This window comes from Ornithodoros turicata, chromosome 1 (assembly GCF_037126465.1).
Source record: "Ornithodoros turicata isolate Travis chromosome 1, ASM3712646v1, whole genome shotgun sequence".
In the NCBI taxonomy this organism is placed as follows: Eukaryota; Metazoa; Arthropoda; class Arachnida; order Ixodida; family Argasidae; genus Ornithodoros; species Ornithodoros turicata.
The window spans coordinates 2,330,704-2,349,027 of NC_088201.1; the positions used below are offsets into that span (position 1 = coordinate 2,330,704).

An 18,324-nucleotide genomic window follows, 5' to 3' on the forward strand; every position below is an offset into this window, starting at 1 on the left:
CTGTCGACTGCGCCAGTCAACTTTCTGCCCGGGCTTCCACCGTTGAAGAAACGAAGACGCCCTGGTAGAAGTTGTCGTGAAGGGGTGGTGGTGGTGGGATGACGCGAGTCCGTCACGGAGCGAGCAGAAACCATTCCAGGATATACTAGCAACAACAACTGTTTAATTACAGTATATACATAGTACACGTTACCTCAGGTCGAGACTGATTGTCTCTTCCCCACACTCATGTGTAGCCTTCCGCTGTCCAGTCCCCTTCCATTGTTTGTCCGGGCCCTTTTATTTACAACCATCAGTGTACCGCCCAAACGTTTCCAACGAATCACAATTGATGACTGCACTTTCCCAATACCCTGATTGGGCACATCAAAAATCCATGCAGCCAATAAAATGTACTCCGGAAGAGCTTGCTTAAAAGACACTTAGCCGTAAACACAATTGTCATGACTAAAAGCAAGTACATTAGTGGCAATCCCTAAACCACAAGGAAACAGCGGATTAGCCTGTCCCCAGACACTCTTCCTAGTATACAAAGGAAGTCAACCTTCGCGTGCGCGAGACGTCCTTGTGATTCCCTTAGTCTAAGTCCCAACTGCGACACAACCCATTAGCGTGTCGTCACAGGTGTGGATTTGTTATCAATGAGCAAGGCCGAGACCCACGATAAACAAAAAAATAAAAGCATACCATACGCGCCATAATGCTGCAGGCTGGGGCCACTTAGAAAGGCAGAAAATCATATACATATTGTGAAGACAATAATATTAACAAACACAGAACTTAACAATGGGATAACAGGATAACTTCTCTCGTTCACCTATCTTTGCCCCTACCTCGTAATCCCTCGGAAAACATAATCGCCCAAAACGGGAAACCCTATAGTTATGATACGCAAACCGCGCTGCCCTTGGCAAGAAATGTTCTTATGTGATTACGGACATAGTTTTCATGGAAATGGACAGTAAAGAAATATACTGTCATACAGGGGCTATACTCGGGTGCATTTCGTGCTAAGATAGTTGTAGGCTGGAGCACCATTTCGCGTCGGAGCAAGTGCCGTCTGGAGCTTTATTTATTTAATTTTTTTTTTTACAAATTCAGTAACGAAGATACAAAGGTCGGTGGGTGGTCGCGGAGAGAGGGCGATTGTTATTATCAACGGTGCAAAATAATCTTATTTCCCTATCGTTATGCGCTTGTGGCCATCTCATCCATCGTGCTATCCCATCCACCGCGCTGCCCCATCCATTTTAAGCAGATTGCTAAAATATATCCACCGTGTTACCCCGCGTCCGTCGTGCTATGATACACCACATTCGGGATTTCTCGAGTGAAACGCGACATTATAAAAACAGTCTTTCAAAAGCAATCCCGCGACGGTACGGGTGACTGTAGCCAAATAGCCAACTTTAAAAATGAGTCGCCGAAAGAAACCGAAGGTATAGTTAAAGTTGGGTGCAGATAGCCCTTGCCTGGCGGTGGAGGTGGAGTCTCGTATCACATACTGCCCGGCAGTTAGGACACTCATATAGGAGCGTAACTTCCTTGGAAATCGGTGCTCAGGTTTTTTACCGATTTTAATTCATGACCAGTCCACGTCTTAATACAATTTCACATACCTTGGAAACATTGCCACGTAGGGTGGTATACCAGCGCTCTTCTACACATAACATGGCCAGTGCCTGTAAAGTTCCTGACTATCCGGCATTGGACCCCCCTCAAAGATATCCTGGGTCCCACATTTTTTTTTTGCGTTTTGGTAGCGATATTTATGTTACGCGCTGGTAACACATTTGAACATACATCGTCTTGGTCATCAGCATACCAATGCCTATATATTGTATAGAATGTCACACGCGACCATTTTCAGTGTGTCCTTCATTCTGTGTCTTCCCTCGTTTCATTGTATACACGGCTTTTGCACCTAGAAAACCAACCCGAATTATAGAGCGCGCCTGGGGAGGAGGGTGGGTGGGTGGGTGAAATATTTCATGCTAATAAAAAAAAAGAGAAAACAGAAGGGAAATGTTAGCCACGATGTAGGCTTGCTATTCCCCAAAAGCTATTCCTTGCTATTCCTGTGGTACGACGCCCTAGCCTTTTTCGCCCGTAACGTGTATAGATCTCATCCGGAGCAAATTAAAGCGAACAAAATTTCCTGCTCCTTTAAGCACGAAATTTTGCGTCAGCAATCGATAGGACGACCATGCTCCACTCCTGTTGTTTCTTCGCTCTTGAGAGCACGTCAAAGATACAATAGGGCGAACAGACATATTGTGCACTTTGAAGGCTGCTACAGCCTTCGGAATCCTGCCCGCTAAAACTGGCTATTGACTCGTGATGCTTGTAAACCTTGTGCCCACCGAGCAGATAAGTTTCGTTGCCATTTCGTGTGCAGCAAAAATTGTAACTTTTCTTCCTTCGTCGCTGTTAAGAAGGGAAAAAAAAAAGATGACATTATAGGTAAGGGAGTAATGAACTGTATATTGCCTGTTTCAATACAGTTCACTTCCAGTATCGGTGTATTGATTTCGGTGAGAATCAAGCAGTTGTGCATGAAAAGACTAAATGCCAATAGCGCGTAATAAAGTGAGTGCGTGGTAGATAATCACGCGATATAAAACGCACATATTGAAAGCGCACTTGATCTCGTAAAAGAACGAGACATGGAAACAAGGTTTTCTACTTCGGTTGATCTTTGTGCCAAGATATTCACTAACATTCTTGCTGTGATCTGCGGCTTTTCATGTAATTCTACGGTAGCGCCAATTCGTTTTTATCTATTCAACGTTATGTGGCGTCTTTCACGTGCTGAAACATGCTACTTTTGTGCTGCGTATGTTTTATCAAGATTGCTGTCACGCCTATTCATCACTTGGGGGTCCTCGTGCGCTGACGGCACCTTTTTGACGATTTTTTTCGAGGATTCGGGTCTTTCAACATTTCGGCCACTTTTTTTAAAACGCAAAATCTACTCGACACTCGTAATATTTCACAGCGAAAAAAGTAGTGGTGGCCAACTAGCAAGAGGGGGAGTCTTTGGGTGAAGACGGACATGAATGACCCCTTGAACCCTGAGACCAGCTCACTTTCCCTATGTTGTATATAGAGCCTCTTCGGTGACTTGAAACATGTCCAAGTAATGCGAAAGAGACGAGAAGGGAAATAACGTGGCCTCAATGAGAACGCTCGGAAGCTTCCGTTTTCTCTAATCAGTAGAGCGCCATTCGGAATGAAGGTTGGGGGGGGGGGGGGGTATATGTTTATTCACACAAAAGGAGAAAGGCTGGGTGGCTAAAATTGCACAAGGGGAATAAATGATGGCGCGTAATTTGCACACGTGGTATCCTTGCTGGATCTCCACGGGATCTCTGAGGTTTGGGCGCACATTATATAGAAAGACCGACGATGATACTTAGGAAAACAAAATCTTCCAGGAAACAGCACCGCAAGGGATGCTGCCCTGACGTTCAAGGACACAGCCCACCCTGATGAGGATTGTATTGAAACAAGTGTACCTTGCCAACGGCTCATGGGTCCTTAAAATATTACGAGACGACCAGAGGCGGAAGTAGAAGAAGAACAACAATATTCCCGTCAGTCGGACCATAACCGAAGCAGACGACGGAGCAGTTCCCATGCTCCTTTGCGCCGCGCGCATCTTTGGAAAATCGTCTATTGATGACCACGTCGCTTTTCTGCTGTAATCACGAAACGAGAGGTTGCGAAAGTGATGGCCTCCACTTGGCCAAGATAACTTGCTCCAAAACATCCGAATGCATGACATCGTTCACCCCCGTGATTTGTTGAATACGTTTTTGTAACAATCAATACTGGTCACGGCACCCTAAAAACTCAACTGAAATACCATCTTCTTATGTGTACATCAACTCCCTCAGACAAGGGTACACCCTCCCGAAAGGGTGCTTACTGTTGAACACCTTTTAGGGTGTAATTCAGCGGTCCTTTTGAGGTGGATACTGTTGCAACCGAAGGTCCAAATGGTAGCGTGCAGGCAGGGAACCAGGCAGAAGAACGTCTCGGGTAACAAAACAACGTTTAATCACATGTTGAGGCGATGATGACAGCAGAATGTTTGGGGTCCTCTGGATCCCGCGCTTAAATATCTTACAGTCCGGAAACTGATGGAACTCCTTTCCTTAGGTGATCTGGGGTAGCCGGCCCTCGTGATGAGGGCTACAATCCCCATTTTTTTCTTTCTTTCAATCAATCAATCATCGATGTCACAGTAGCTGATTGTATACAAGTTTAGACGTCAGCTCCGGTCCAAATCGTGTCTGCGGACAGTTGCTCACCGGACAATTGCTCACCACAGAACCGCTGAAGCCGGACAATTGCTTACCGCCTCTTTCTCCGCACTTATATGTAATGTTATTTCGCGTTCTTATGTGATGTGATTTTATTTCTCGTTTATGGCGCTCATATACTTGACTTTTTTTTGTGTTAACTGAGCTTTGGTGTAACTCCGACCGAAATCCCCGTTGCAAAATAAACTACTGTAAATAAATGTTATCTGACTATAAAATGCACAGTCGCGCGCGGGAATCTGACAACAGCGAACTTAGACTAACCTAATAATAAACTAACCAACATGCTGTTCAGTCGTGTCCGCCTTGCTAAGCCTAACGGCGCTAAAATGTGGCGTTCGTTCGCTAAACCGACTTGGACAGGCAGAGAAAATTCGTGAATTTTAGCGCTTAAACAGTGATGTGTTTTTAAATCTCCCGCGGCTTGTGTCTTGGTGACGCAGGCATGGGTGTACCGAGAGAGGGGCACGGTCACTTGTGAAAACTGTGCACTGTTTCTTTTTTTCTCATATGTCATAATAATGTGAACCTGTAAACACCCGCACAGTCCGCAGCGTCCGTCCCCAAGGAAGGAGGTGAGGTGGTTGCACGCTTTGCCCCACTGGAAGTACTTTGCTGTCCCCCCTGGGAAAAAAATCCTATATGAGCGCCCCATGGACGCAGGTTCTGACAAAGACGCTTCATGCGTGCCTGCAAGTGGACGACCTCTCGCCTCACCCTCTTCACTGGTGGATTTCCTAGATCTATCTGAAGCAACTTAGACAACTAAAAAAGAAGTTCAGCTATAGCATAAAAAATCAAGCGCCATAAACGCGAAATAAAATCTCAACATAAGTGTGGTGAAAGAGGCGGTGAGTAATATTGTCCGGCCTGAACGGTTCTGTGGTGAGCAATTGTCCGGCCTCAGCAGTTTTTTGGTGAGCAATTGTCCGGTGGTGGTGGTGGTGGTGGTGGTGGTGGTGGTGATAGGGCTTGCCGTTGTCGGCCTCACGTATGTGGGCAACGTCATGCAATTGTCCGGTGAGCAACTGTCCAGTGAGCAATTGTCCAGTAAGCAATTGTCCGCGCCCCGGCGAATTGAAGCGAGTCGTAACAATACCCTCAAATAAGAGTACACCCTTCCAAAACAGCGTTTTGCAATGCTAGGGTCGTAATAGCGTAGCCGATTGATGAGCTCTTTTCCGACTTGTAAACTACTTAACCCGTTCATCACTAGTTTCTTTTTTTTGGTACGCACTTTTCAATGAAGAACTGTCAACTCCTATAATTACAAGTGACACAATTAAGTTATCAGTCATTAATTACTCGACGGATTACCTTCGCTATTATCTAAGTCCAAGTGCGATTTCATTATCTTTGCAATGTAGCCAACGTTAACAGAACACACACATTGTACGGGCATTTCAGTGCAGCTAAAACAACGTTGCCTAGAACTTTCACTTCTTCTTCAATAACCATACTGCCATGTTCGAGGTGCGATTTGAGACGCCTTAGATAAACGTCGCAATAGACATGAATATGGCATAGACATAAATATCTTTATTAAAAAGCCTTATAGAGAATTTGTAATAAACATCTAAATACCGTACACATCTGGGCAAGTATACCATATTATACCATATTAGACTTACTACTAGCCCACTATGTGCTGCCAACGGGTAAATACATAAAAAAATGTGTCGCTCTATTACAGCCTAAACCAACGTCCAAACAGCTGTGCAGGACTTCTGTTACTGTTTCCACCCATATAACAGGCCAAACGCAAATGGGCTTTTCCTGGGCGCCCTCCGTGATTTTCACCTAAAAAAGTGTTGCGCCAACGGCTCAATGTTGCTTCTCATTCGGCGTTTTTCCGACAAAAAAGGCCTCCCATTTGTGATGAGTTGGCTCTGTACGTGTTTTTACAGCAGAATATACACCATCCGTTTTGAAATTGTTCCCATCGTGAAGGCGACGTGCATGGAGAAACGCGAATTTTTTGACGGCATGCCATAGTGGCCGCTTATCAGCATAGGCGCCGAAATGTACGCAGTGAACACACCACGTGGAATTAACGATGAAAGATGAAAGTTATTGAAAAGGTTAGCCAGGCTGTAGGACTCGAACCCACATCTTCTGGATTTCATCGTTAATTTATTAGGCAATTTGAGGCTTTGTATGTATTTGTCCTTTCTATGTTGTTCCAGCCTCAGAACATGAGTTCTCTCACATCCCGTGGTACCGGGAATTTACGCAAGTCATCCAACGGTTGCAAATTTATGGACCCGCATGTTGAATCTGTTCCCCTTGTGTTCGCAATCAAGATCTCCCATAATCCAAATCGAACAACTCCGATAAAACATAAAGAGATAAAAAGAACCTAAACTACGCTTCCACTAATGGCGAGGTGATGCAAATCGCTGGTCTCGCTTCTTTTGCCAGCATTTATTGTGTAGGGACGGTTCCATTATCGGAAGCCACACAGGGCTCTTTCCATTTCTGTCTCGTCCAGTCTCGATGTTGATCATCGTCCAACGCTGTATTTCTTTCCAACCACCGTTGAAATAAATGGCAGGCAGCTGAGTCTCCTCCGCATCACGCTTGGCGGCGCTAAAAAGGAAACAAAAGAAACACGTCTTTGACCGGCAATCAGAGAAGGTGTGCGTTCAAGTCCCGGCACTCGTTGACTTTTCCTCAACTGGCATTTTTTCAGACAAAGGCTGCGTTCCAATACCCCGGTTAGTCGACTGCATAGCGGTCTAACCGGAAGTGCCGCCATGTTAAGTCTCGTTCCAAATCTCGCCAAGTCCGCTATTCAGTCGGCTACCGCCTAGTGCGCATCGATGCAGTCTAGTTATACGCCTGACCATCTGACAGCCGGGATGGAGACGCGCGTTGACGGTACCAGCATGCCCGCTGTTTCTGCTGGCTTTAAATGTAAAGTTGCACATAGTGGTATGTTTTTTAAAACTGCGTAGAGAGTTGCAACACATGTTTAGTTGTGAAGGTGATAGTTTATGCACGATGTCCTACAAACTTAGCGCATTAGAGTCCTGCTCCGCTTGCGCCGTACGTATTTCTTGCGTGAGCAACGAGATGGCGCCACAGGCGCCTCGGCTAGGCAAGCCTGTTCCAATAGTAACAAGCAAAGGGGTCTACTCAGCTGCCTAGTCAGGCGGCTTCGCGGGCGCGAGGTATTGGAACGCAGCCAAAGTTTTATCTATCGAGGGACCTTGGAACCGGACGGCGGTTCGGTGTGCTTACATGACTGTTTCCGTTCGGTTATTGGGTGTGTTCACGCGTGATCTGCATCTGCCCCGTGATTACTTCAGACCGGTCTCGGTAGATTATAGTTTGGTAGCGTGTCCACCTATTGATCCCAAGGTTGCCGGTTCGATTCCGGCCGAGGACGCCAGCAACTTGGTGGCAGGGTACAGGTTACTCAGGCACGTCGCGCCTTTCGCGAGGGACGTTAAATACGGCGCTCTCAACTTTCGCCCCACATTCGAGAACCCTGAGGGTGGCAAACTTTGCCCACGGATGGGCCGATCACTGTGGCGTCGCTCATGATCCGAGTTGGATCGAGACCTAAAGCCACCAACTATCATTACCTCAGCTTTTTTATTATGGTTTACTAGAATGCGTATTGAGTAAGCGGTACACTTCTTGGGCGTCCAAAAGCGGGCAACTAAGCCAACATAAAATCCGGGACTGTGCAATTAGAGATGCAAAATTTCCAGAAATGTTGAATCGCTCGAAAAAACACCAAAACCAGTTTCTTTCGTGTTCCCCACAAAAAAAAAATTGAAAAAATTGAAACAACTGTGGTTACTGTTGAGTCGAAGCATTGCCGGCCAAACCACAGCATACAAAGAGCTAGAAACTTTAGTAGTCTCCATCCTCTAGGCATAAATGCAGAGCAGGGCATCTCATGAGACTGCTGTCTACTCAGCGACAGGTAATTAGAACGACTCGTCCACTCCGACCAGAACTCCGACATTATGTGAACGCGATGGCGATCTCCTGGAGCTGCCAGACGGAGCACTGAGTTGGTGGTTTTTGGCGGATTAGAGGTACCTAAGGCACTGTTGGCGGGTTGGAACGCATCGAAGGCACGAAAATTTAAATTTTTGAATTTTATCGCCTGGACGTTTTTGGTTATTTTTCCGGAGACGGAGGAAAAAAAAACAAAAAAAACTGTTTTTTCCCTAAAATATCCGTTTTTTTTTTCGGGGCTTCGTATCTCTAAGTGCAATAGATGTGTCAATTCACGCGAAGCGTTTGTTCGGTGCGTGCTTCATCTCAGTGGTGGCTGCCATCTCGTGGCTCAAAAGTAGTTGAAGCTCCCGTGGAACGGGCGTATAGCTTTTTTCTTTGTTGTGTGTCATCCGGCGTTAAAATCTGTTTTGAAACCCTCAAAGGATACTTCAGTGAGGAACCGATCTCCTCTGATCAAATACATCTTGGAGTAACGGTTGACAGGATACTGTAGAAGTGTTTTTTTCCGCGTGGAAAATATTTTCGCGTTTTCGAGCAGAGCTGCTTTGAGGATTGATTCGCGAGAACTTAAATTCGCGACACAGGTTTCCGGGAGTGCTTTGCTCTTGCATATCGTGCCGCCGTCAATACTCGGGCATACTTCGACACGTACTAAGACATCCGTTGTTCACGTGGATTGGTGCATTCTAGGTCTATTCCTTTCTTCTCCTCACCGAGATAGGAGGAAAGGTCCTGTCAAATGGCCTTTAGGGACCCTGTAGGAGGCCATAGTACTGGCCGTGTGCAAGTTAGCCAGTTTATTTTAGCAGTTCTTATTAATTATCACTCGGGCACTGACCAGTTCGGTTGAGATGTGGTACTATCATTCAAGCTGGTTTTGAGAATGCGGGGAAAGGCATGTTCTGGCTTCGTGGTATAGTGGTATATTGCATGTATAGTGCAAAGCGTTTATAGGAGTAACAAAAGCATGATGCATTTTTATTTCTTTTCATCTTGCCTGATGGGATAAAACAATCTTGTACGCTTGCTTAAACTGCCTACGCTACATGGAGTAGAAAGCGTCAGGTAGTCGCGGTATAGCGTCGAACGCCGAACGATTTTCGCCCTCATATGGCCAGAGTTATTCGCGGGAACTTAAATTCGAGATTTTGGAGGTGTGCGCGAAAAACGCGAAAAATAATTCCGCACGAAAAAAAACCACTTCTACAGTATTCAACTTCAGTGACGTTGTAACAGAGGGGACGAGACTATACACCGTTCCACAAGAATAACAAGATGCATCAGTTATTCGTGACACTGAAATCATTCTTGATGCATTCATTATGACTGCACCCTAAAAAAAAAGGACAAAGGCAATGTTTGGCGTACTCTTCGTGGTTGGACATTCGACGTGTACGTTCCGGTTTTTTCTCAACGTGACTTGAAGGGGGAGCCCTTGTGACATCAAAATCAGCAAAAATAGCAGTAGGGGGCAAACGTTCATTGTTCATTGCTGGTTTGGGAGTCTCCGTGTCAACTTCGTTCGTATCTCCGTCCCTATATATTTGTTACCCTCCTCAGACTCAAGGAAATGTTGTCTGTTTCATAAAAATCAGTACCGCCAAAGTCTGCCGGCACACAGTCGTGGGTAAGTTACAAACAAGGAACTAAAAGTTACAGTTAGCCCGCAATAATAGTAACTGAGACGCAGAATCCTTTTGTTACAGAATAGTCGCAGCTACAATTACCACATTGAACTAGCTTAGTTACTTTACAATTTGCATTTTAGAAAAGTGGAATAAGTGTAACAAAAAAAAAAACTCGTCTTATAGCGATTCTACTGTCCAAGCGTAATATGTATTCCGTGGATCTCCTATGAGCCAGTGTGCCGTGGGAGTTACTCTACGACCCATCCTGACTTCCGATGTGAGATGCAACTCCTGTTTTGGAAAAACGGCAGGCCATTTGGAGCCTGGACAAAATTTCCCTAGAGAACTGACGCGCGGAAAATATTGCAATACCTGAGTTATTACTTATAGTGAATCCAGCTGGTCGCTTTCGTGCAGCGCAGTGTAGTTCAGCCGAGGACTAATCCCCGGATGTCTTCAAGCTGCAGATTGGCAGCTTTTTGTCCGCGGGGTTACCGCCATCGTTATAGATGGGAATAATGAACGTATAGTAGGGATGTGCCAACCGAATACACGAATCCCAGTGCCCAGAACGGCGAATCGAATCTTTCGAATCAACCAACCGCGTTTGTCTGTTTCTTTTTGAAATTGGCGCCTTCGGAGTCCGCCGAAAGCCTCATTGGACGACGGGTGTTCTCTTGTTTGTTTGTTTACATTGCTCTGGACTGAAAGAGTTTAGGCAGGAACTGTTACGTCACAAGTTTAAAAGTAACCTGGCTTTGCTTTTGATTGTTGCTTACTTTTAAGGAAATAATTCAGACTGGAGAATTTATGCATTTTTTTTTTTGGTAGTCGACGAACAACACGTTAAATAAGTTACGTTTAAGAAGAACTATATGGGGTATATTTTCTCCTGAAACTGAAGCATTAATTGTTTTTCGTTAACGAAGGTATTATATTCTGCTTGAAAACATTTTTCACTGGAAGTGTTTTTTTTTTTTCGTGGTTTTAAACTCTTTTTAGAGAAAGGATTCGTAAGATTCGTGGATTCGTAGAACCTTCCATGGATTCGGATTCGAAAAATATTTGATTTGTCCCATCTCTAATTTCTAGTAATAGAAAGGAACGAAGAGCGAACAGAAGTACAAATTGGATTGAAGCGGCCGTGTGACATGCACGCTCGAGAAAGTGAAAACCTTTTTCTGCACGAAAACAATCGGCTGATTTCGCTGTGAGTTAAGTGAAAGTGACTTTAACCCTGTAACTAGTTACAGCCGTAAGTTAATTTTGTAGAAAGCTAACAAATTCCAGTTACAAATTACTTATAATTCTACCCAAGACCATTTAACAATTTCTGAGCCGCATATGCATTTTGGCATTTTCCCTCTGTTTCGATTTCGTCGCCAATTATAACCTCCCCCGGAACAATTTAATCCTCGTCTAGAGCACTATATACGCTCAGTGTTCCCGGCAGCAATTATGCATACGTGGTCTATATTCTACTAAAATATGTGGACACATTATAGCTGAAATCACGTGACCTGAGTCTCCTTAAATGAGATGCGGGAAGCGGGACATCGATTTTCCTTCCCTAAATAGTGAGCTTCATCGATTTCTTTGATGCACCTATACCCTGGTCGTCCTTCTCCACTGCTCTAATTGACATCAAGGCCAAAACGCTCAAAATAGTCACACTGTAGCTACAAAATGGAGACAAGTTGATGATTTCTGAGGGAAATTAACTCTTTTAGAGCTTGAGGAAAGGATGTCCTTCGAGCGAGAAACACGTGGATAAATCACGTGCCTCAGATAAGTTATTAATAGACAGGGAATAGTTGCCATAAACGTGGATTTTGTGTTTAAAAAGTGGCCAGTATACGGACTTCTTGTGAAAGACCTACATAACAGTTGTTTTTCGATTCTAAACTTGATGTGATTCAAGTGAACTGTACATATACTCTGGGTCGACGTGAAAAGAAATGGCGAAAAACGTCGTGGGACGGAATTCTCTGAAAGGCAATTGAGTCCATGTTTCCCGTTGCTGTTGAAAATGGGTGGTTAATAGTTACAAAAAGTTACCCCTCTTGAAATGAGGAACCGGGAGCCATTCTGTGGTGGGTCGTTCTATTATAGACTTTCTACACAGTAAATTTTTTTACACCCAGTTTTGCACCAAATCCGTGTTTTTCTACATAAGCACCCCTTTTTACTCCCATAGGTGTAATAAAAGGCGTAAAAAACAGCGTAAGAAAAGGTGTTCTGAAAATTACACGGATTTTTACACCTACAGGCAAATCAAATGGTGTTACTAGAGTGTGAAAAAGGGTGTAAACACCAAAACACCCTTGTTACACGATTTTTACTCTTTTTGCGCGAGTTAAGGGTGTTAAAATGGTGTTAAAAGACGTCAATGATGGTTTTGAGAGAAAGGCTATACTACCATCACTGGTGTTTTAGAAGGCACGAAGGAAGCACACACTGACGAGATATAGTGTTTATGGCAGGCCAAAGTCAGATGTGTGCAATTAGCTTCGTTTCGTTATTTTTCTTTTTTCCAAGAGGTAAACAGTCCCCTGTTTCGGTCGGTCCCCTGGCGGAAAACCCCGCCAGGGGACCGACGCACGTTGGAGTCGGTGGGCGGCAAGCCAAGCCAAGTCAAGGCCGTCGGCGCGGCGTTCGTTTTGGTTCGTCTGGTATGGTGAGGCCGCGTCCGTTACAGTGAGATAGAGCTTGTTTTTCAGCAAAGATGACATACGTAGCGTGCCTAGTTGTGGTGCTTCATGCGGACATTAGACAAAAGCGCCTGCTTGAAGAGGACACTCCAACTGCTTTGAGGAATGCTATCTCGGCTTCGAGAATTTTGGCGTCATACGTGAACGCCACTGAAAGGATTCAGGTATGTTGCTTCTTGTGCCACACGCTTGAAGTAGAACACAGAACTACACATGGAGAGCGTTGTGATGACTTAGTAACAACATTGCTGTCACCTCTAGGTTCGGGATAGCGACTTCAGTGGGTGTTGAATTCGCGGAGGGTGATGAGATAATGCATACGGCGACAGTACCCGTCTTGCAACCTCACCGCCAGGAAAGCTCGAAGGATTCAGTACGTATGAGTCGACTGTTATCCTATCTCTGCAATTTAAGCTATATTGTGATCATATAATAGTAGTGTTGCTCAGACTCTCATGCGTCCCTCGGAGCCCGCTACCATGTGTTGAAATAGCTTGTTTGGAAACTTACAATTGCACGTTGTTGTCGTCGCCAATGTCATATTCCTTTTCTCTCGCCACGGCATTGTTCGACATTGTGCAGAAAAGGAATGTCAGGCTCCCTTCTGGTAATTCATGCTGGTAGTTCATGGTGAACAGTAGGATTCAAGGGGAAGACGTCGAGCACTGAAGTGTTGCCTATCAAGCAAAAGCTATTGTTTTCTGTTGGAAAATCAGTGTGTATTGGGTACATATCTGCTGTGCTGTGTGCACTTGGTGTTTTCTCGCTGAAAACCGTAAAAATTCAAATTGGGAGTATATTTACATGTAAAGTTACTGAAAACAGTAAGTTGTGTTCCCTGTTGGGGCTTTTACAGACCTCCTTGCTGTCCACGCCCTGCGAATACTGGGTTCGTGCGTGAAGAGTTCCGAAGCAATAAAGAACATGTTTGTGCATTATGTAAGTATATTCCACTTATAATCATGATCATAGTCCTGCAATTTGGTAAATTTAGAGAGTACGCAGTGGTACCAGTGAATCTCATGGTAATTGAATTACTGGGTCGTGTAAGAGAATATCTATCACTATTTTTATCGATATTGAAATAGATAAGCTATGTATATAAATATTGACGTTTTGTCGGTTCAGAGACAGATGTCTTAGAGGTAGAAGGTCAATAAGGCATGGTTATGCCCAACTAAGCGCAACGTACAAGTGCAATTTATTTGAAGGCTGATGATGTCGCACAACTATCTCAAAAGCTGTAGATCTGGTACCGATATTTTTCATTGAATGTCCACTTACATATCGATATACTAACAATTTCCAATATCGATGTAAGATTGTGTTCATCAATATTTTTATCGAATCTCGATAATGATATATGTGGAAATTTTTTTGATATCTTTGCTCCTCTACAGGTTTTCCCGCACATTTTAATCCAAGCGTTACCCAATTTAACCCACTGGTCAACCACATTAATAAAAAACACCAACCAATTTAATCCAAACGCTACCCGATTTAATCCAAGCAACGTGTGTAAATATATTCCTTCATGGAAATAGACATGACTAAGAGTTTTGTGATTATGCCAATGTACCTGATACCTGATATCCGTTCTGTTAATGTATCCTGAGTTTAACACCTGATCTGTCAACCCCTGGCTTTTGCAGTGTCTTATGACTGCTTTTTGTCGTTATGAGTTTTCATGACTATTTTCAGGATTTGTTCCAATAATTTATTATATCGGATTACTGTTGCTTCAAACAGTGTCATACAGTGTTTTATGACTGTCGACGGTCATATTGACATTCCATGACCATTTCCATGCCATGTGTCATGAATCGATTTTATGGGACTAGCGCTGCTTCGAACAGTGTGATAGTGTTTTATGAGTACCGATGGTCATTATCACATTCCATGACTATTTTCATGATATGTGTACCGAATCAATGTTATGGGACTACCACTCTTTCAAACAGTGCGATACAGTGTTTTATGACTATGGATGGTCATTATCACGTTCCATAACTATTTGAATGACATACCATGAATCAGTTTTATGGGACTACTGCAGCTCCAAACAGTGTCATATATGTGTTCTGTGACTACTGACGGTCATTATGACATTCCATGACTATTTTCGTATGTGCCGCCACGAATCAGTTTTATGGGACTACTGTTGCTTCAGTGTCATAGCTCTTTTCTGACTATCAATGGTTGTTATGACACTCCATGAGTTTATTCATGAATTGGGTCATGACTATGCTTTGTCCGAACACCGTTTTCCATGCCGTGTTGTAAGTGTTTTATGACTTCAGACGGCTGTTATGATATTCAATGGCCATTCTCATGGTTCTGTGTCATGAAACGTCGTTATGGGGCTATTGCTGCTTCACACAGTGTCATATAGCGTTTATGACTACCAACAGTCATTATGACATTCCATGATATTTTCATAATATCACAATGGCCTGACTCAATGCAACTCAGCTTCTTCAGATCATGTCATGCAGTGTTTTATGACCATCTACTACCATCTTAGTGACCATCGGCAGTCATAAAAAAGTGTGTGAGACTGTGTGAAGGAGCAGTATAGCTGCATAGAGTCATGACCCGCATTATGAAAATAGTCATAGAATGTCATAATGGACAACTGTAATCGTAAAACAATATATGGCAGCGTTTGAAGCCGTGGTAGTCCCATAACATTGTTTCATGGTACATATCATGAAAGTACTTATGGAATGTTATAATGACCGTCGTTAGTGACAAAACACTGTATGACACTGTTTGAAGCAGCGGTAGTCCCTTAAAAGCAATTCATGGCACCATATCATGAAAATAGTCATAATGACAAAAAGCAGTCATAAACACCGCATAACATGCAAAAACCAGGGGTTGTTGGATCAGTATTCATAAACTTGTGATACATTGGCATAACCATGAAAGTCTCAGTCATTACAGTTACCATGACGGAATAACACAGAATACCTTTACACATGTTGCTCGTATTAGACTACGTAGCGTTTATATTAAATTGGTTGGTGTTTGGATTATTTTGGTTGTCCAATGGATTAACTTGGGTAGCGCTTGGATGAAAGGGAGTGACCAGTGGATTAAAATGAGCGAGAAAACCTGTAGTAATTACACAACAGTCGTCCAAGTATGCAGTTGAGGCAGTGTTTCCATTTGGAAGGCACAGTCTCTTTGCATATGGGAACTGTATGAACATCTCAGACAACATTTGTCCTAGATGATAACAGTTCTGAAATTGCTATGCAAATTCCCTGAGCAGTGAAAGAAGGACGGGGTCGTATATTTGTGTACTACAATTCTATCCAATGTTCAAGGCCACACTATTCACACCATACGCATTCCTAAACCTGTGTTTCCCCTTTCATAGGATACACCTGTGCCGGTGACACCGTGCATCATGTTCACTGGGAGTAGCATTGAAGAAGCGGAGCATATGGACCTCTATGTCGGCGAGTAGCGCCTTCTCAGAACCATCGACGTTGAAGAGGGCTTGGCTGCCATTCTTGCAGCTATTGGTTAATTCATATTGTCTACAGTGCAAAGCCGCACCGTACATTTTGAAGCCTGGAAGAGCGGTGCCTGAAAGTGAGTGACTCTCGTGTAAAAAGCCCCGTGGATCAATTTTTTCAACAGTCACGGAAAAGAGCTTGTGGATGCTTCGAACATCTAAAACATTTGCTACTTTAACTGACTTGTAGTGAGCCCTGCATCCCCCCCCTCCCCCGCCCACCTCCCAAACAGGCAGCCATTTCGTCAAGGAATTGGAAATTCTTCGGAAGCACGGGTGTGTTCTTTCTTGTTCTTTGGCACTGAACTCTCATAAGCCTGGGGGATTACCATTCTTCTGGCAATGTAGCCGTCCATTTGTCAACATACCTGGCACAGCGCATTACATTTAGGGAAATTACTTTGGGTATTCTGTGCTTCCATTTCTAGTCTTTAGTATGTGCTCTTGTTAAGAGATAGTCTTCTATCCGTTTTCTTTTTTCTGCTTGCCAGAAAAGCTGTTTTCTTTTGTAAAAGCTGTTTGCTGGCTGTTTTCATTACCCTTTCGCATCAACGCTATTTGCAGTAGCTTCTTATTTGGTGTACTGGATCTGTAGTGGTGCCTTATGTGGATTTAAACATTTAATATGCCTTTTCATCTTATTTTTTGTCTCATTGCTGCTGTTTCAATTAGTTATGTCATCAAGGACTCAGTTCTGCTTTGCCTTCCTTCCACATACTGTGCATATTGTTCCACTCTGGGCATTGTTATAAGGAATTTAGTTTCACATGTGTACATGCACTTGTACTTCGCCAATAAACATAACTTTGTCGTCATACATTGTTCCAGGCATATTCCTCACATTCAGGCACGCTGTTGAGCTGGTCGGGCTGTCCTTCTTTTCCAATCTGCAGAACACCAGTCCTCCAGTGACCTGCCATAATGACTTTCTATTGCTCGTCTGGTGCGCCAAAAATCTCAGGTTATACAAGGTGACAAGCCGAGGCCTCGCAAGATTTCCGTAACCAGCATGTGCAGCTATGCAACAGCCAGCTCAACAGCGGAGGTCCGTGCAATGCTGCGTCTGAAACACTCCATTGTAAGGGTGTTTCTTCTGCAAAACACCCCTTTCAATCGGTGTTTTTGGCAGCTTACACCTTATGGAAGGGGTGTTTTGTGCACGTTACACCTTTTGAAAGGGTGTTTTGTGCTGATTACACCCTTTTAGAAAGGTGTAAAAAATTACACCCTGGTGTATGGTGTAAAATTTACACTGATATGAGGTGCGCTATGGGACAAACCATTTACACTAAAAAGGTGTAAAAAAATTTACTGTGTAGTTCGTACAGGTTATAGACCTGCATATTATCTCTTTCTTTTTCGTTATGTTCAGCTATTTGGCACGTCTCTTATATAGACGTTCGTTCAATAGAAAAAAAGTATACACCGTTTGTCTTTCGGGATTTATTGTCTTAATGCAGCGGTCCCTTATGGCAGCCGTTACACTTTTCATGGGACTGCTATTGATTTCCCCCTTTCCTATTTCTGTCGTATCGAGGAGCTAGAGGTGACTTCCCCAAGAGCGGGTCGGGCGCCACAGTATAATACCGTATACAGTGAACCCTCGTTAATATGACCCCCGATAATCTGACATACGTGCTTTACGACCATACTCTTGGGGAACATTGCTGTGAAACGTCTGCAGATACCCCCGTTAATATGACAGTTCCGCATTATGACCAAAATTTTCGGGAACGACCATGGTCATAATAACGAGGGTTCACTGTAAATATGTCGACGTTACAAACACGTGGGAATCAGTCTGCAATCTGCATAGTATTCAAAAAACACACTCGTAGAAAAATGTGCATTTGTATTGGTCATTTTCGCCTTGTAGACGATACTTGATTTTCACGAGCGTTGTTGCAAGGCTCCCTTTTTTTTTTGCGTGTGTGGGGGTCAGTCTCAGTCTTTTAGCACGCGTATCCTGCAAAGTAAGTAATTTTACTGATAAGGAACCATACACAGCGTCATCGACAGAGTACCGTGTTTCACGCAGGGTGCGTTTTCTTATTCAACTCTGGCAACTCCGAGTTACACTCAGCCGGCGAAAAATAGCCAGAGTAGCCAGAGTAGCGTAAATGATGTCATAACTCTGCGGCGAAAATGAGCAA

General features: G+C 43.8%; 1 protein-coding gene and 1 long non-coding RNA gene across 11 annotated transcripts in view; both read left to right on the forward strand.

Annotated features, from left to right (window-relative positions):
* The window catches only part of LOC135377295 (complexin-like), a 495,185-nt gene that overhangs the window by 199,616 nt on the left and 277,245 nt on the right, over nt 1–18,324 (forward strand). The window lies entirely within an intron of this gene.
* LOC135396542 (uncharacterized) lies at nt 12,506–16,977 on the forward strand. The gene is made up of 4 exons (XR_010423425.1): nt 12,506–12,809; nt 12,907–13,018; nt 13,502–13,584; nt 16,031–16,977. It is a non-coding gene; the product is annotated as an uncharacterized LOC135396542 (long non-coding RNA).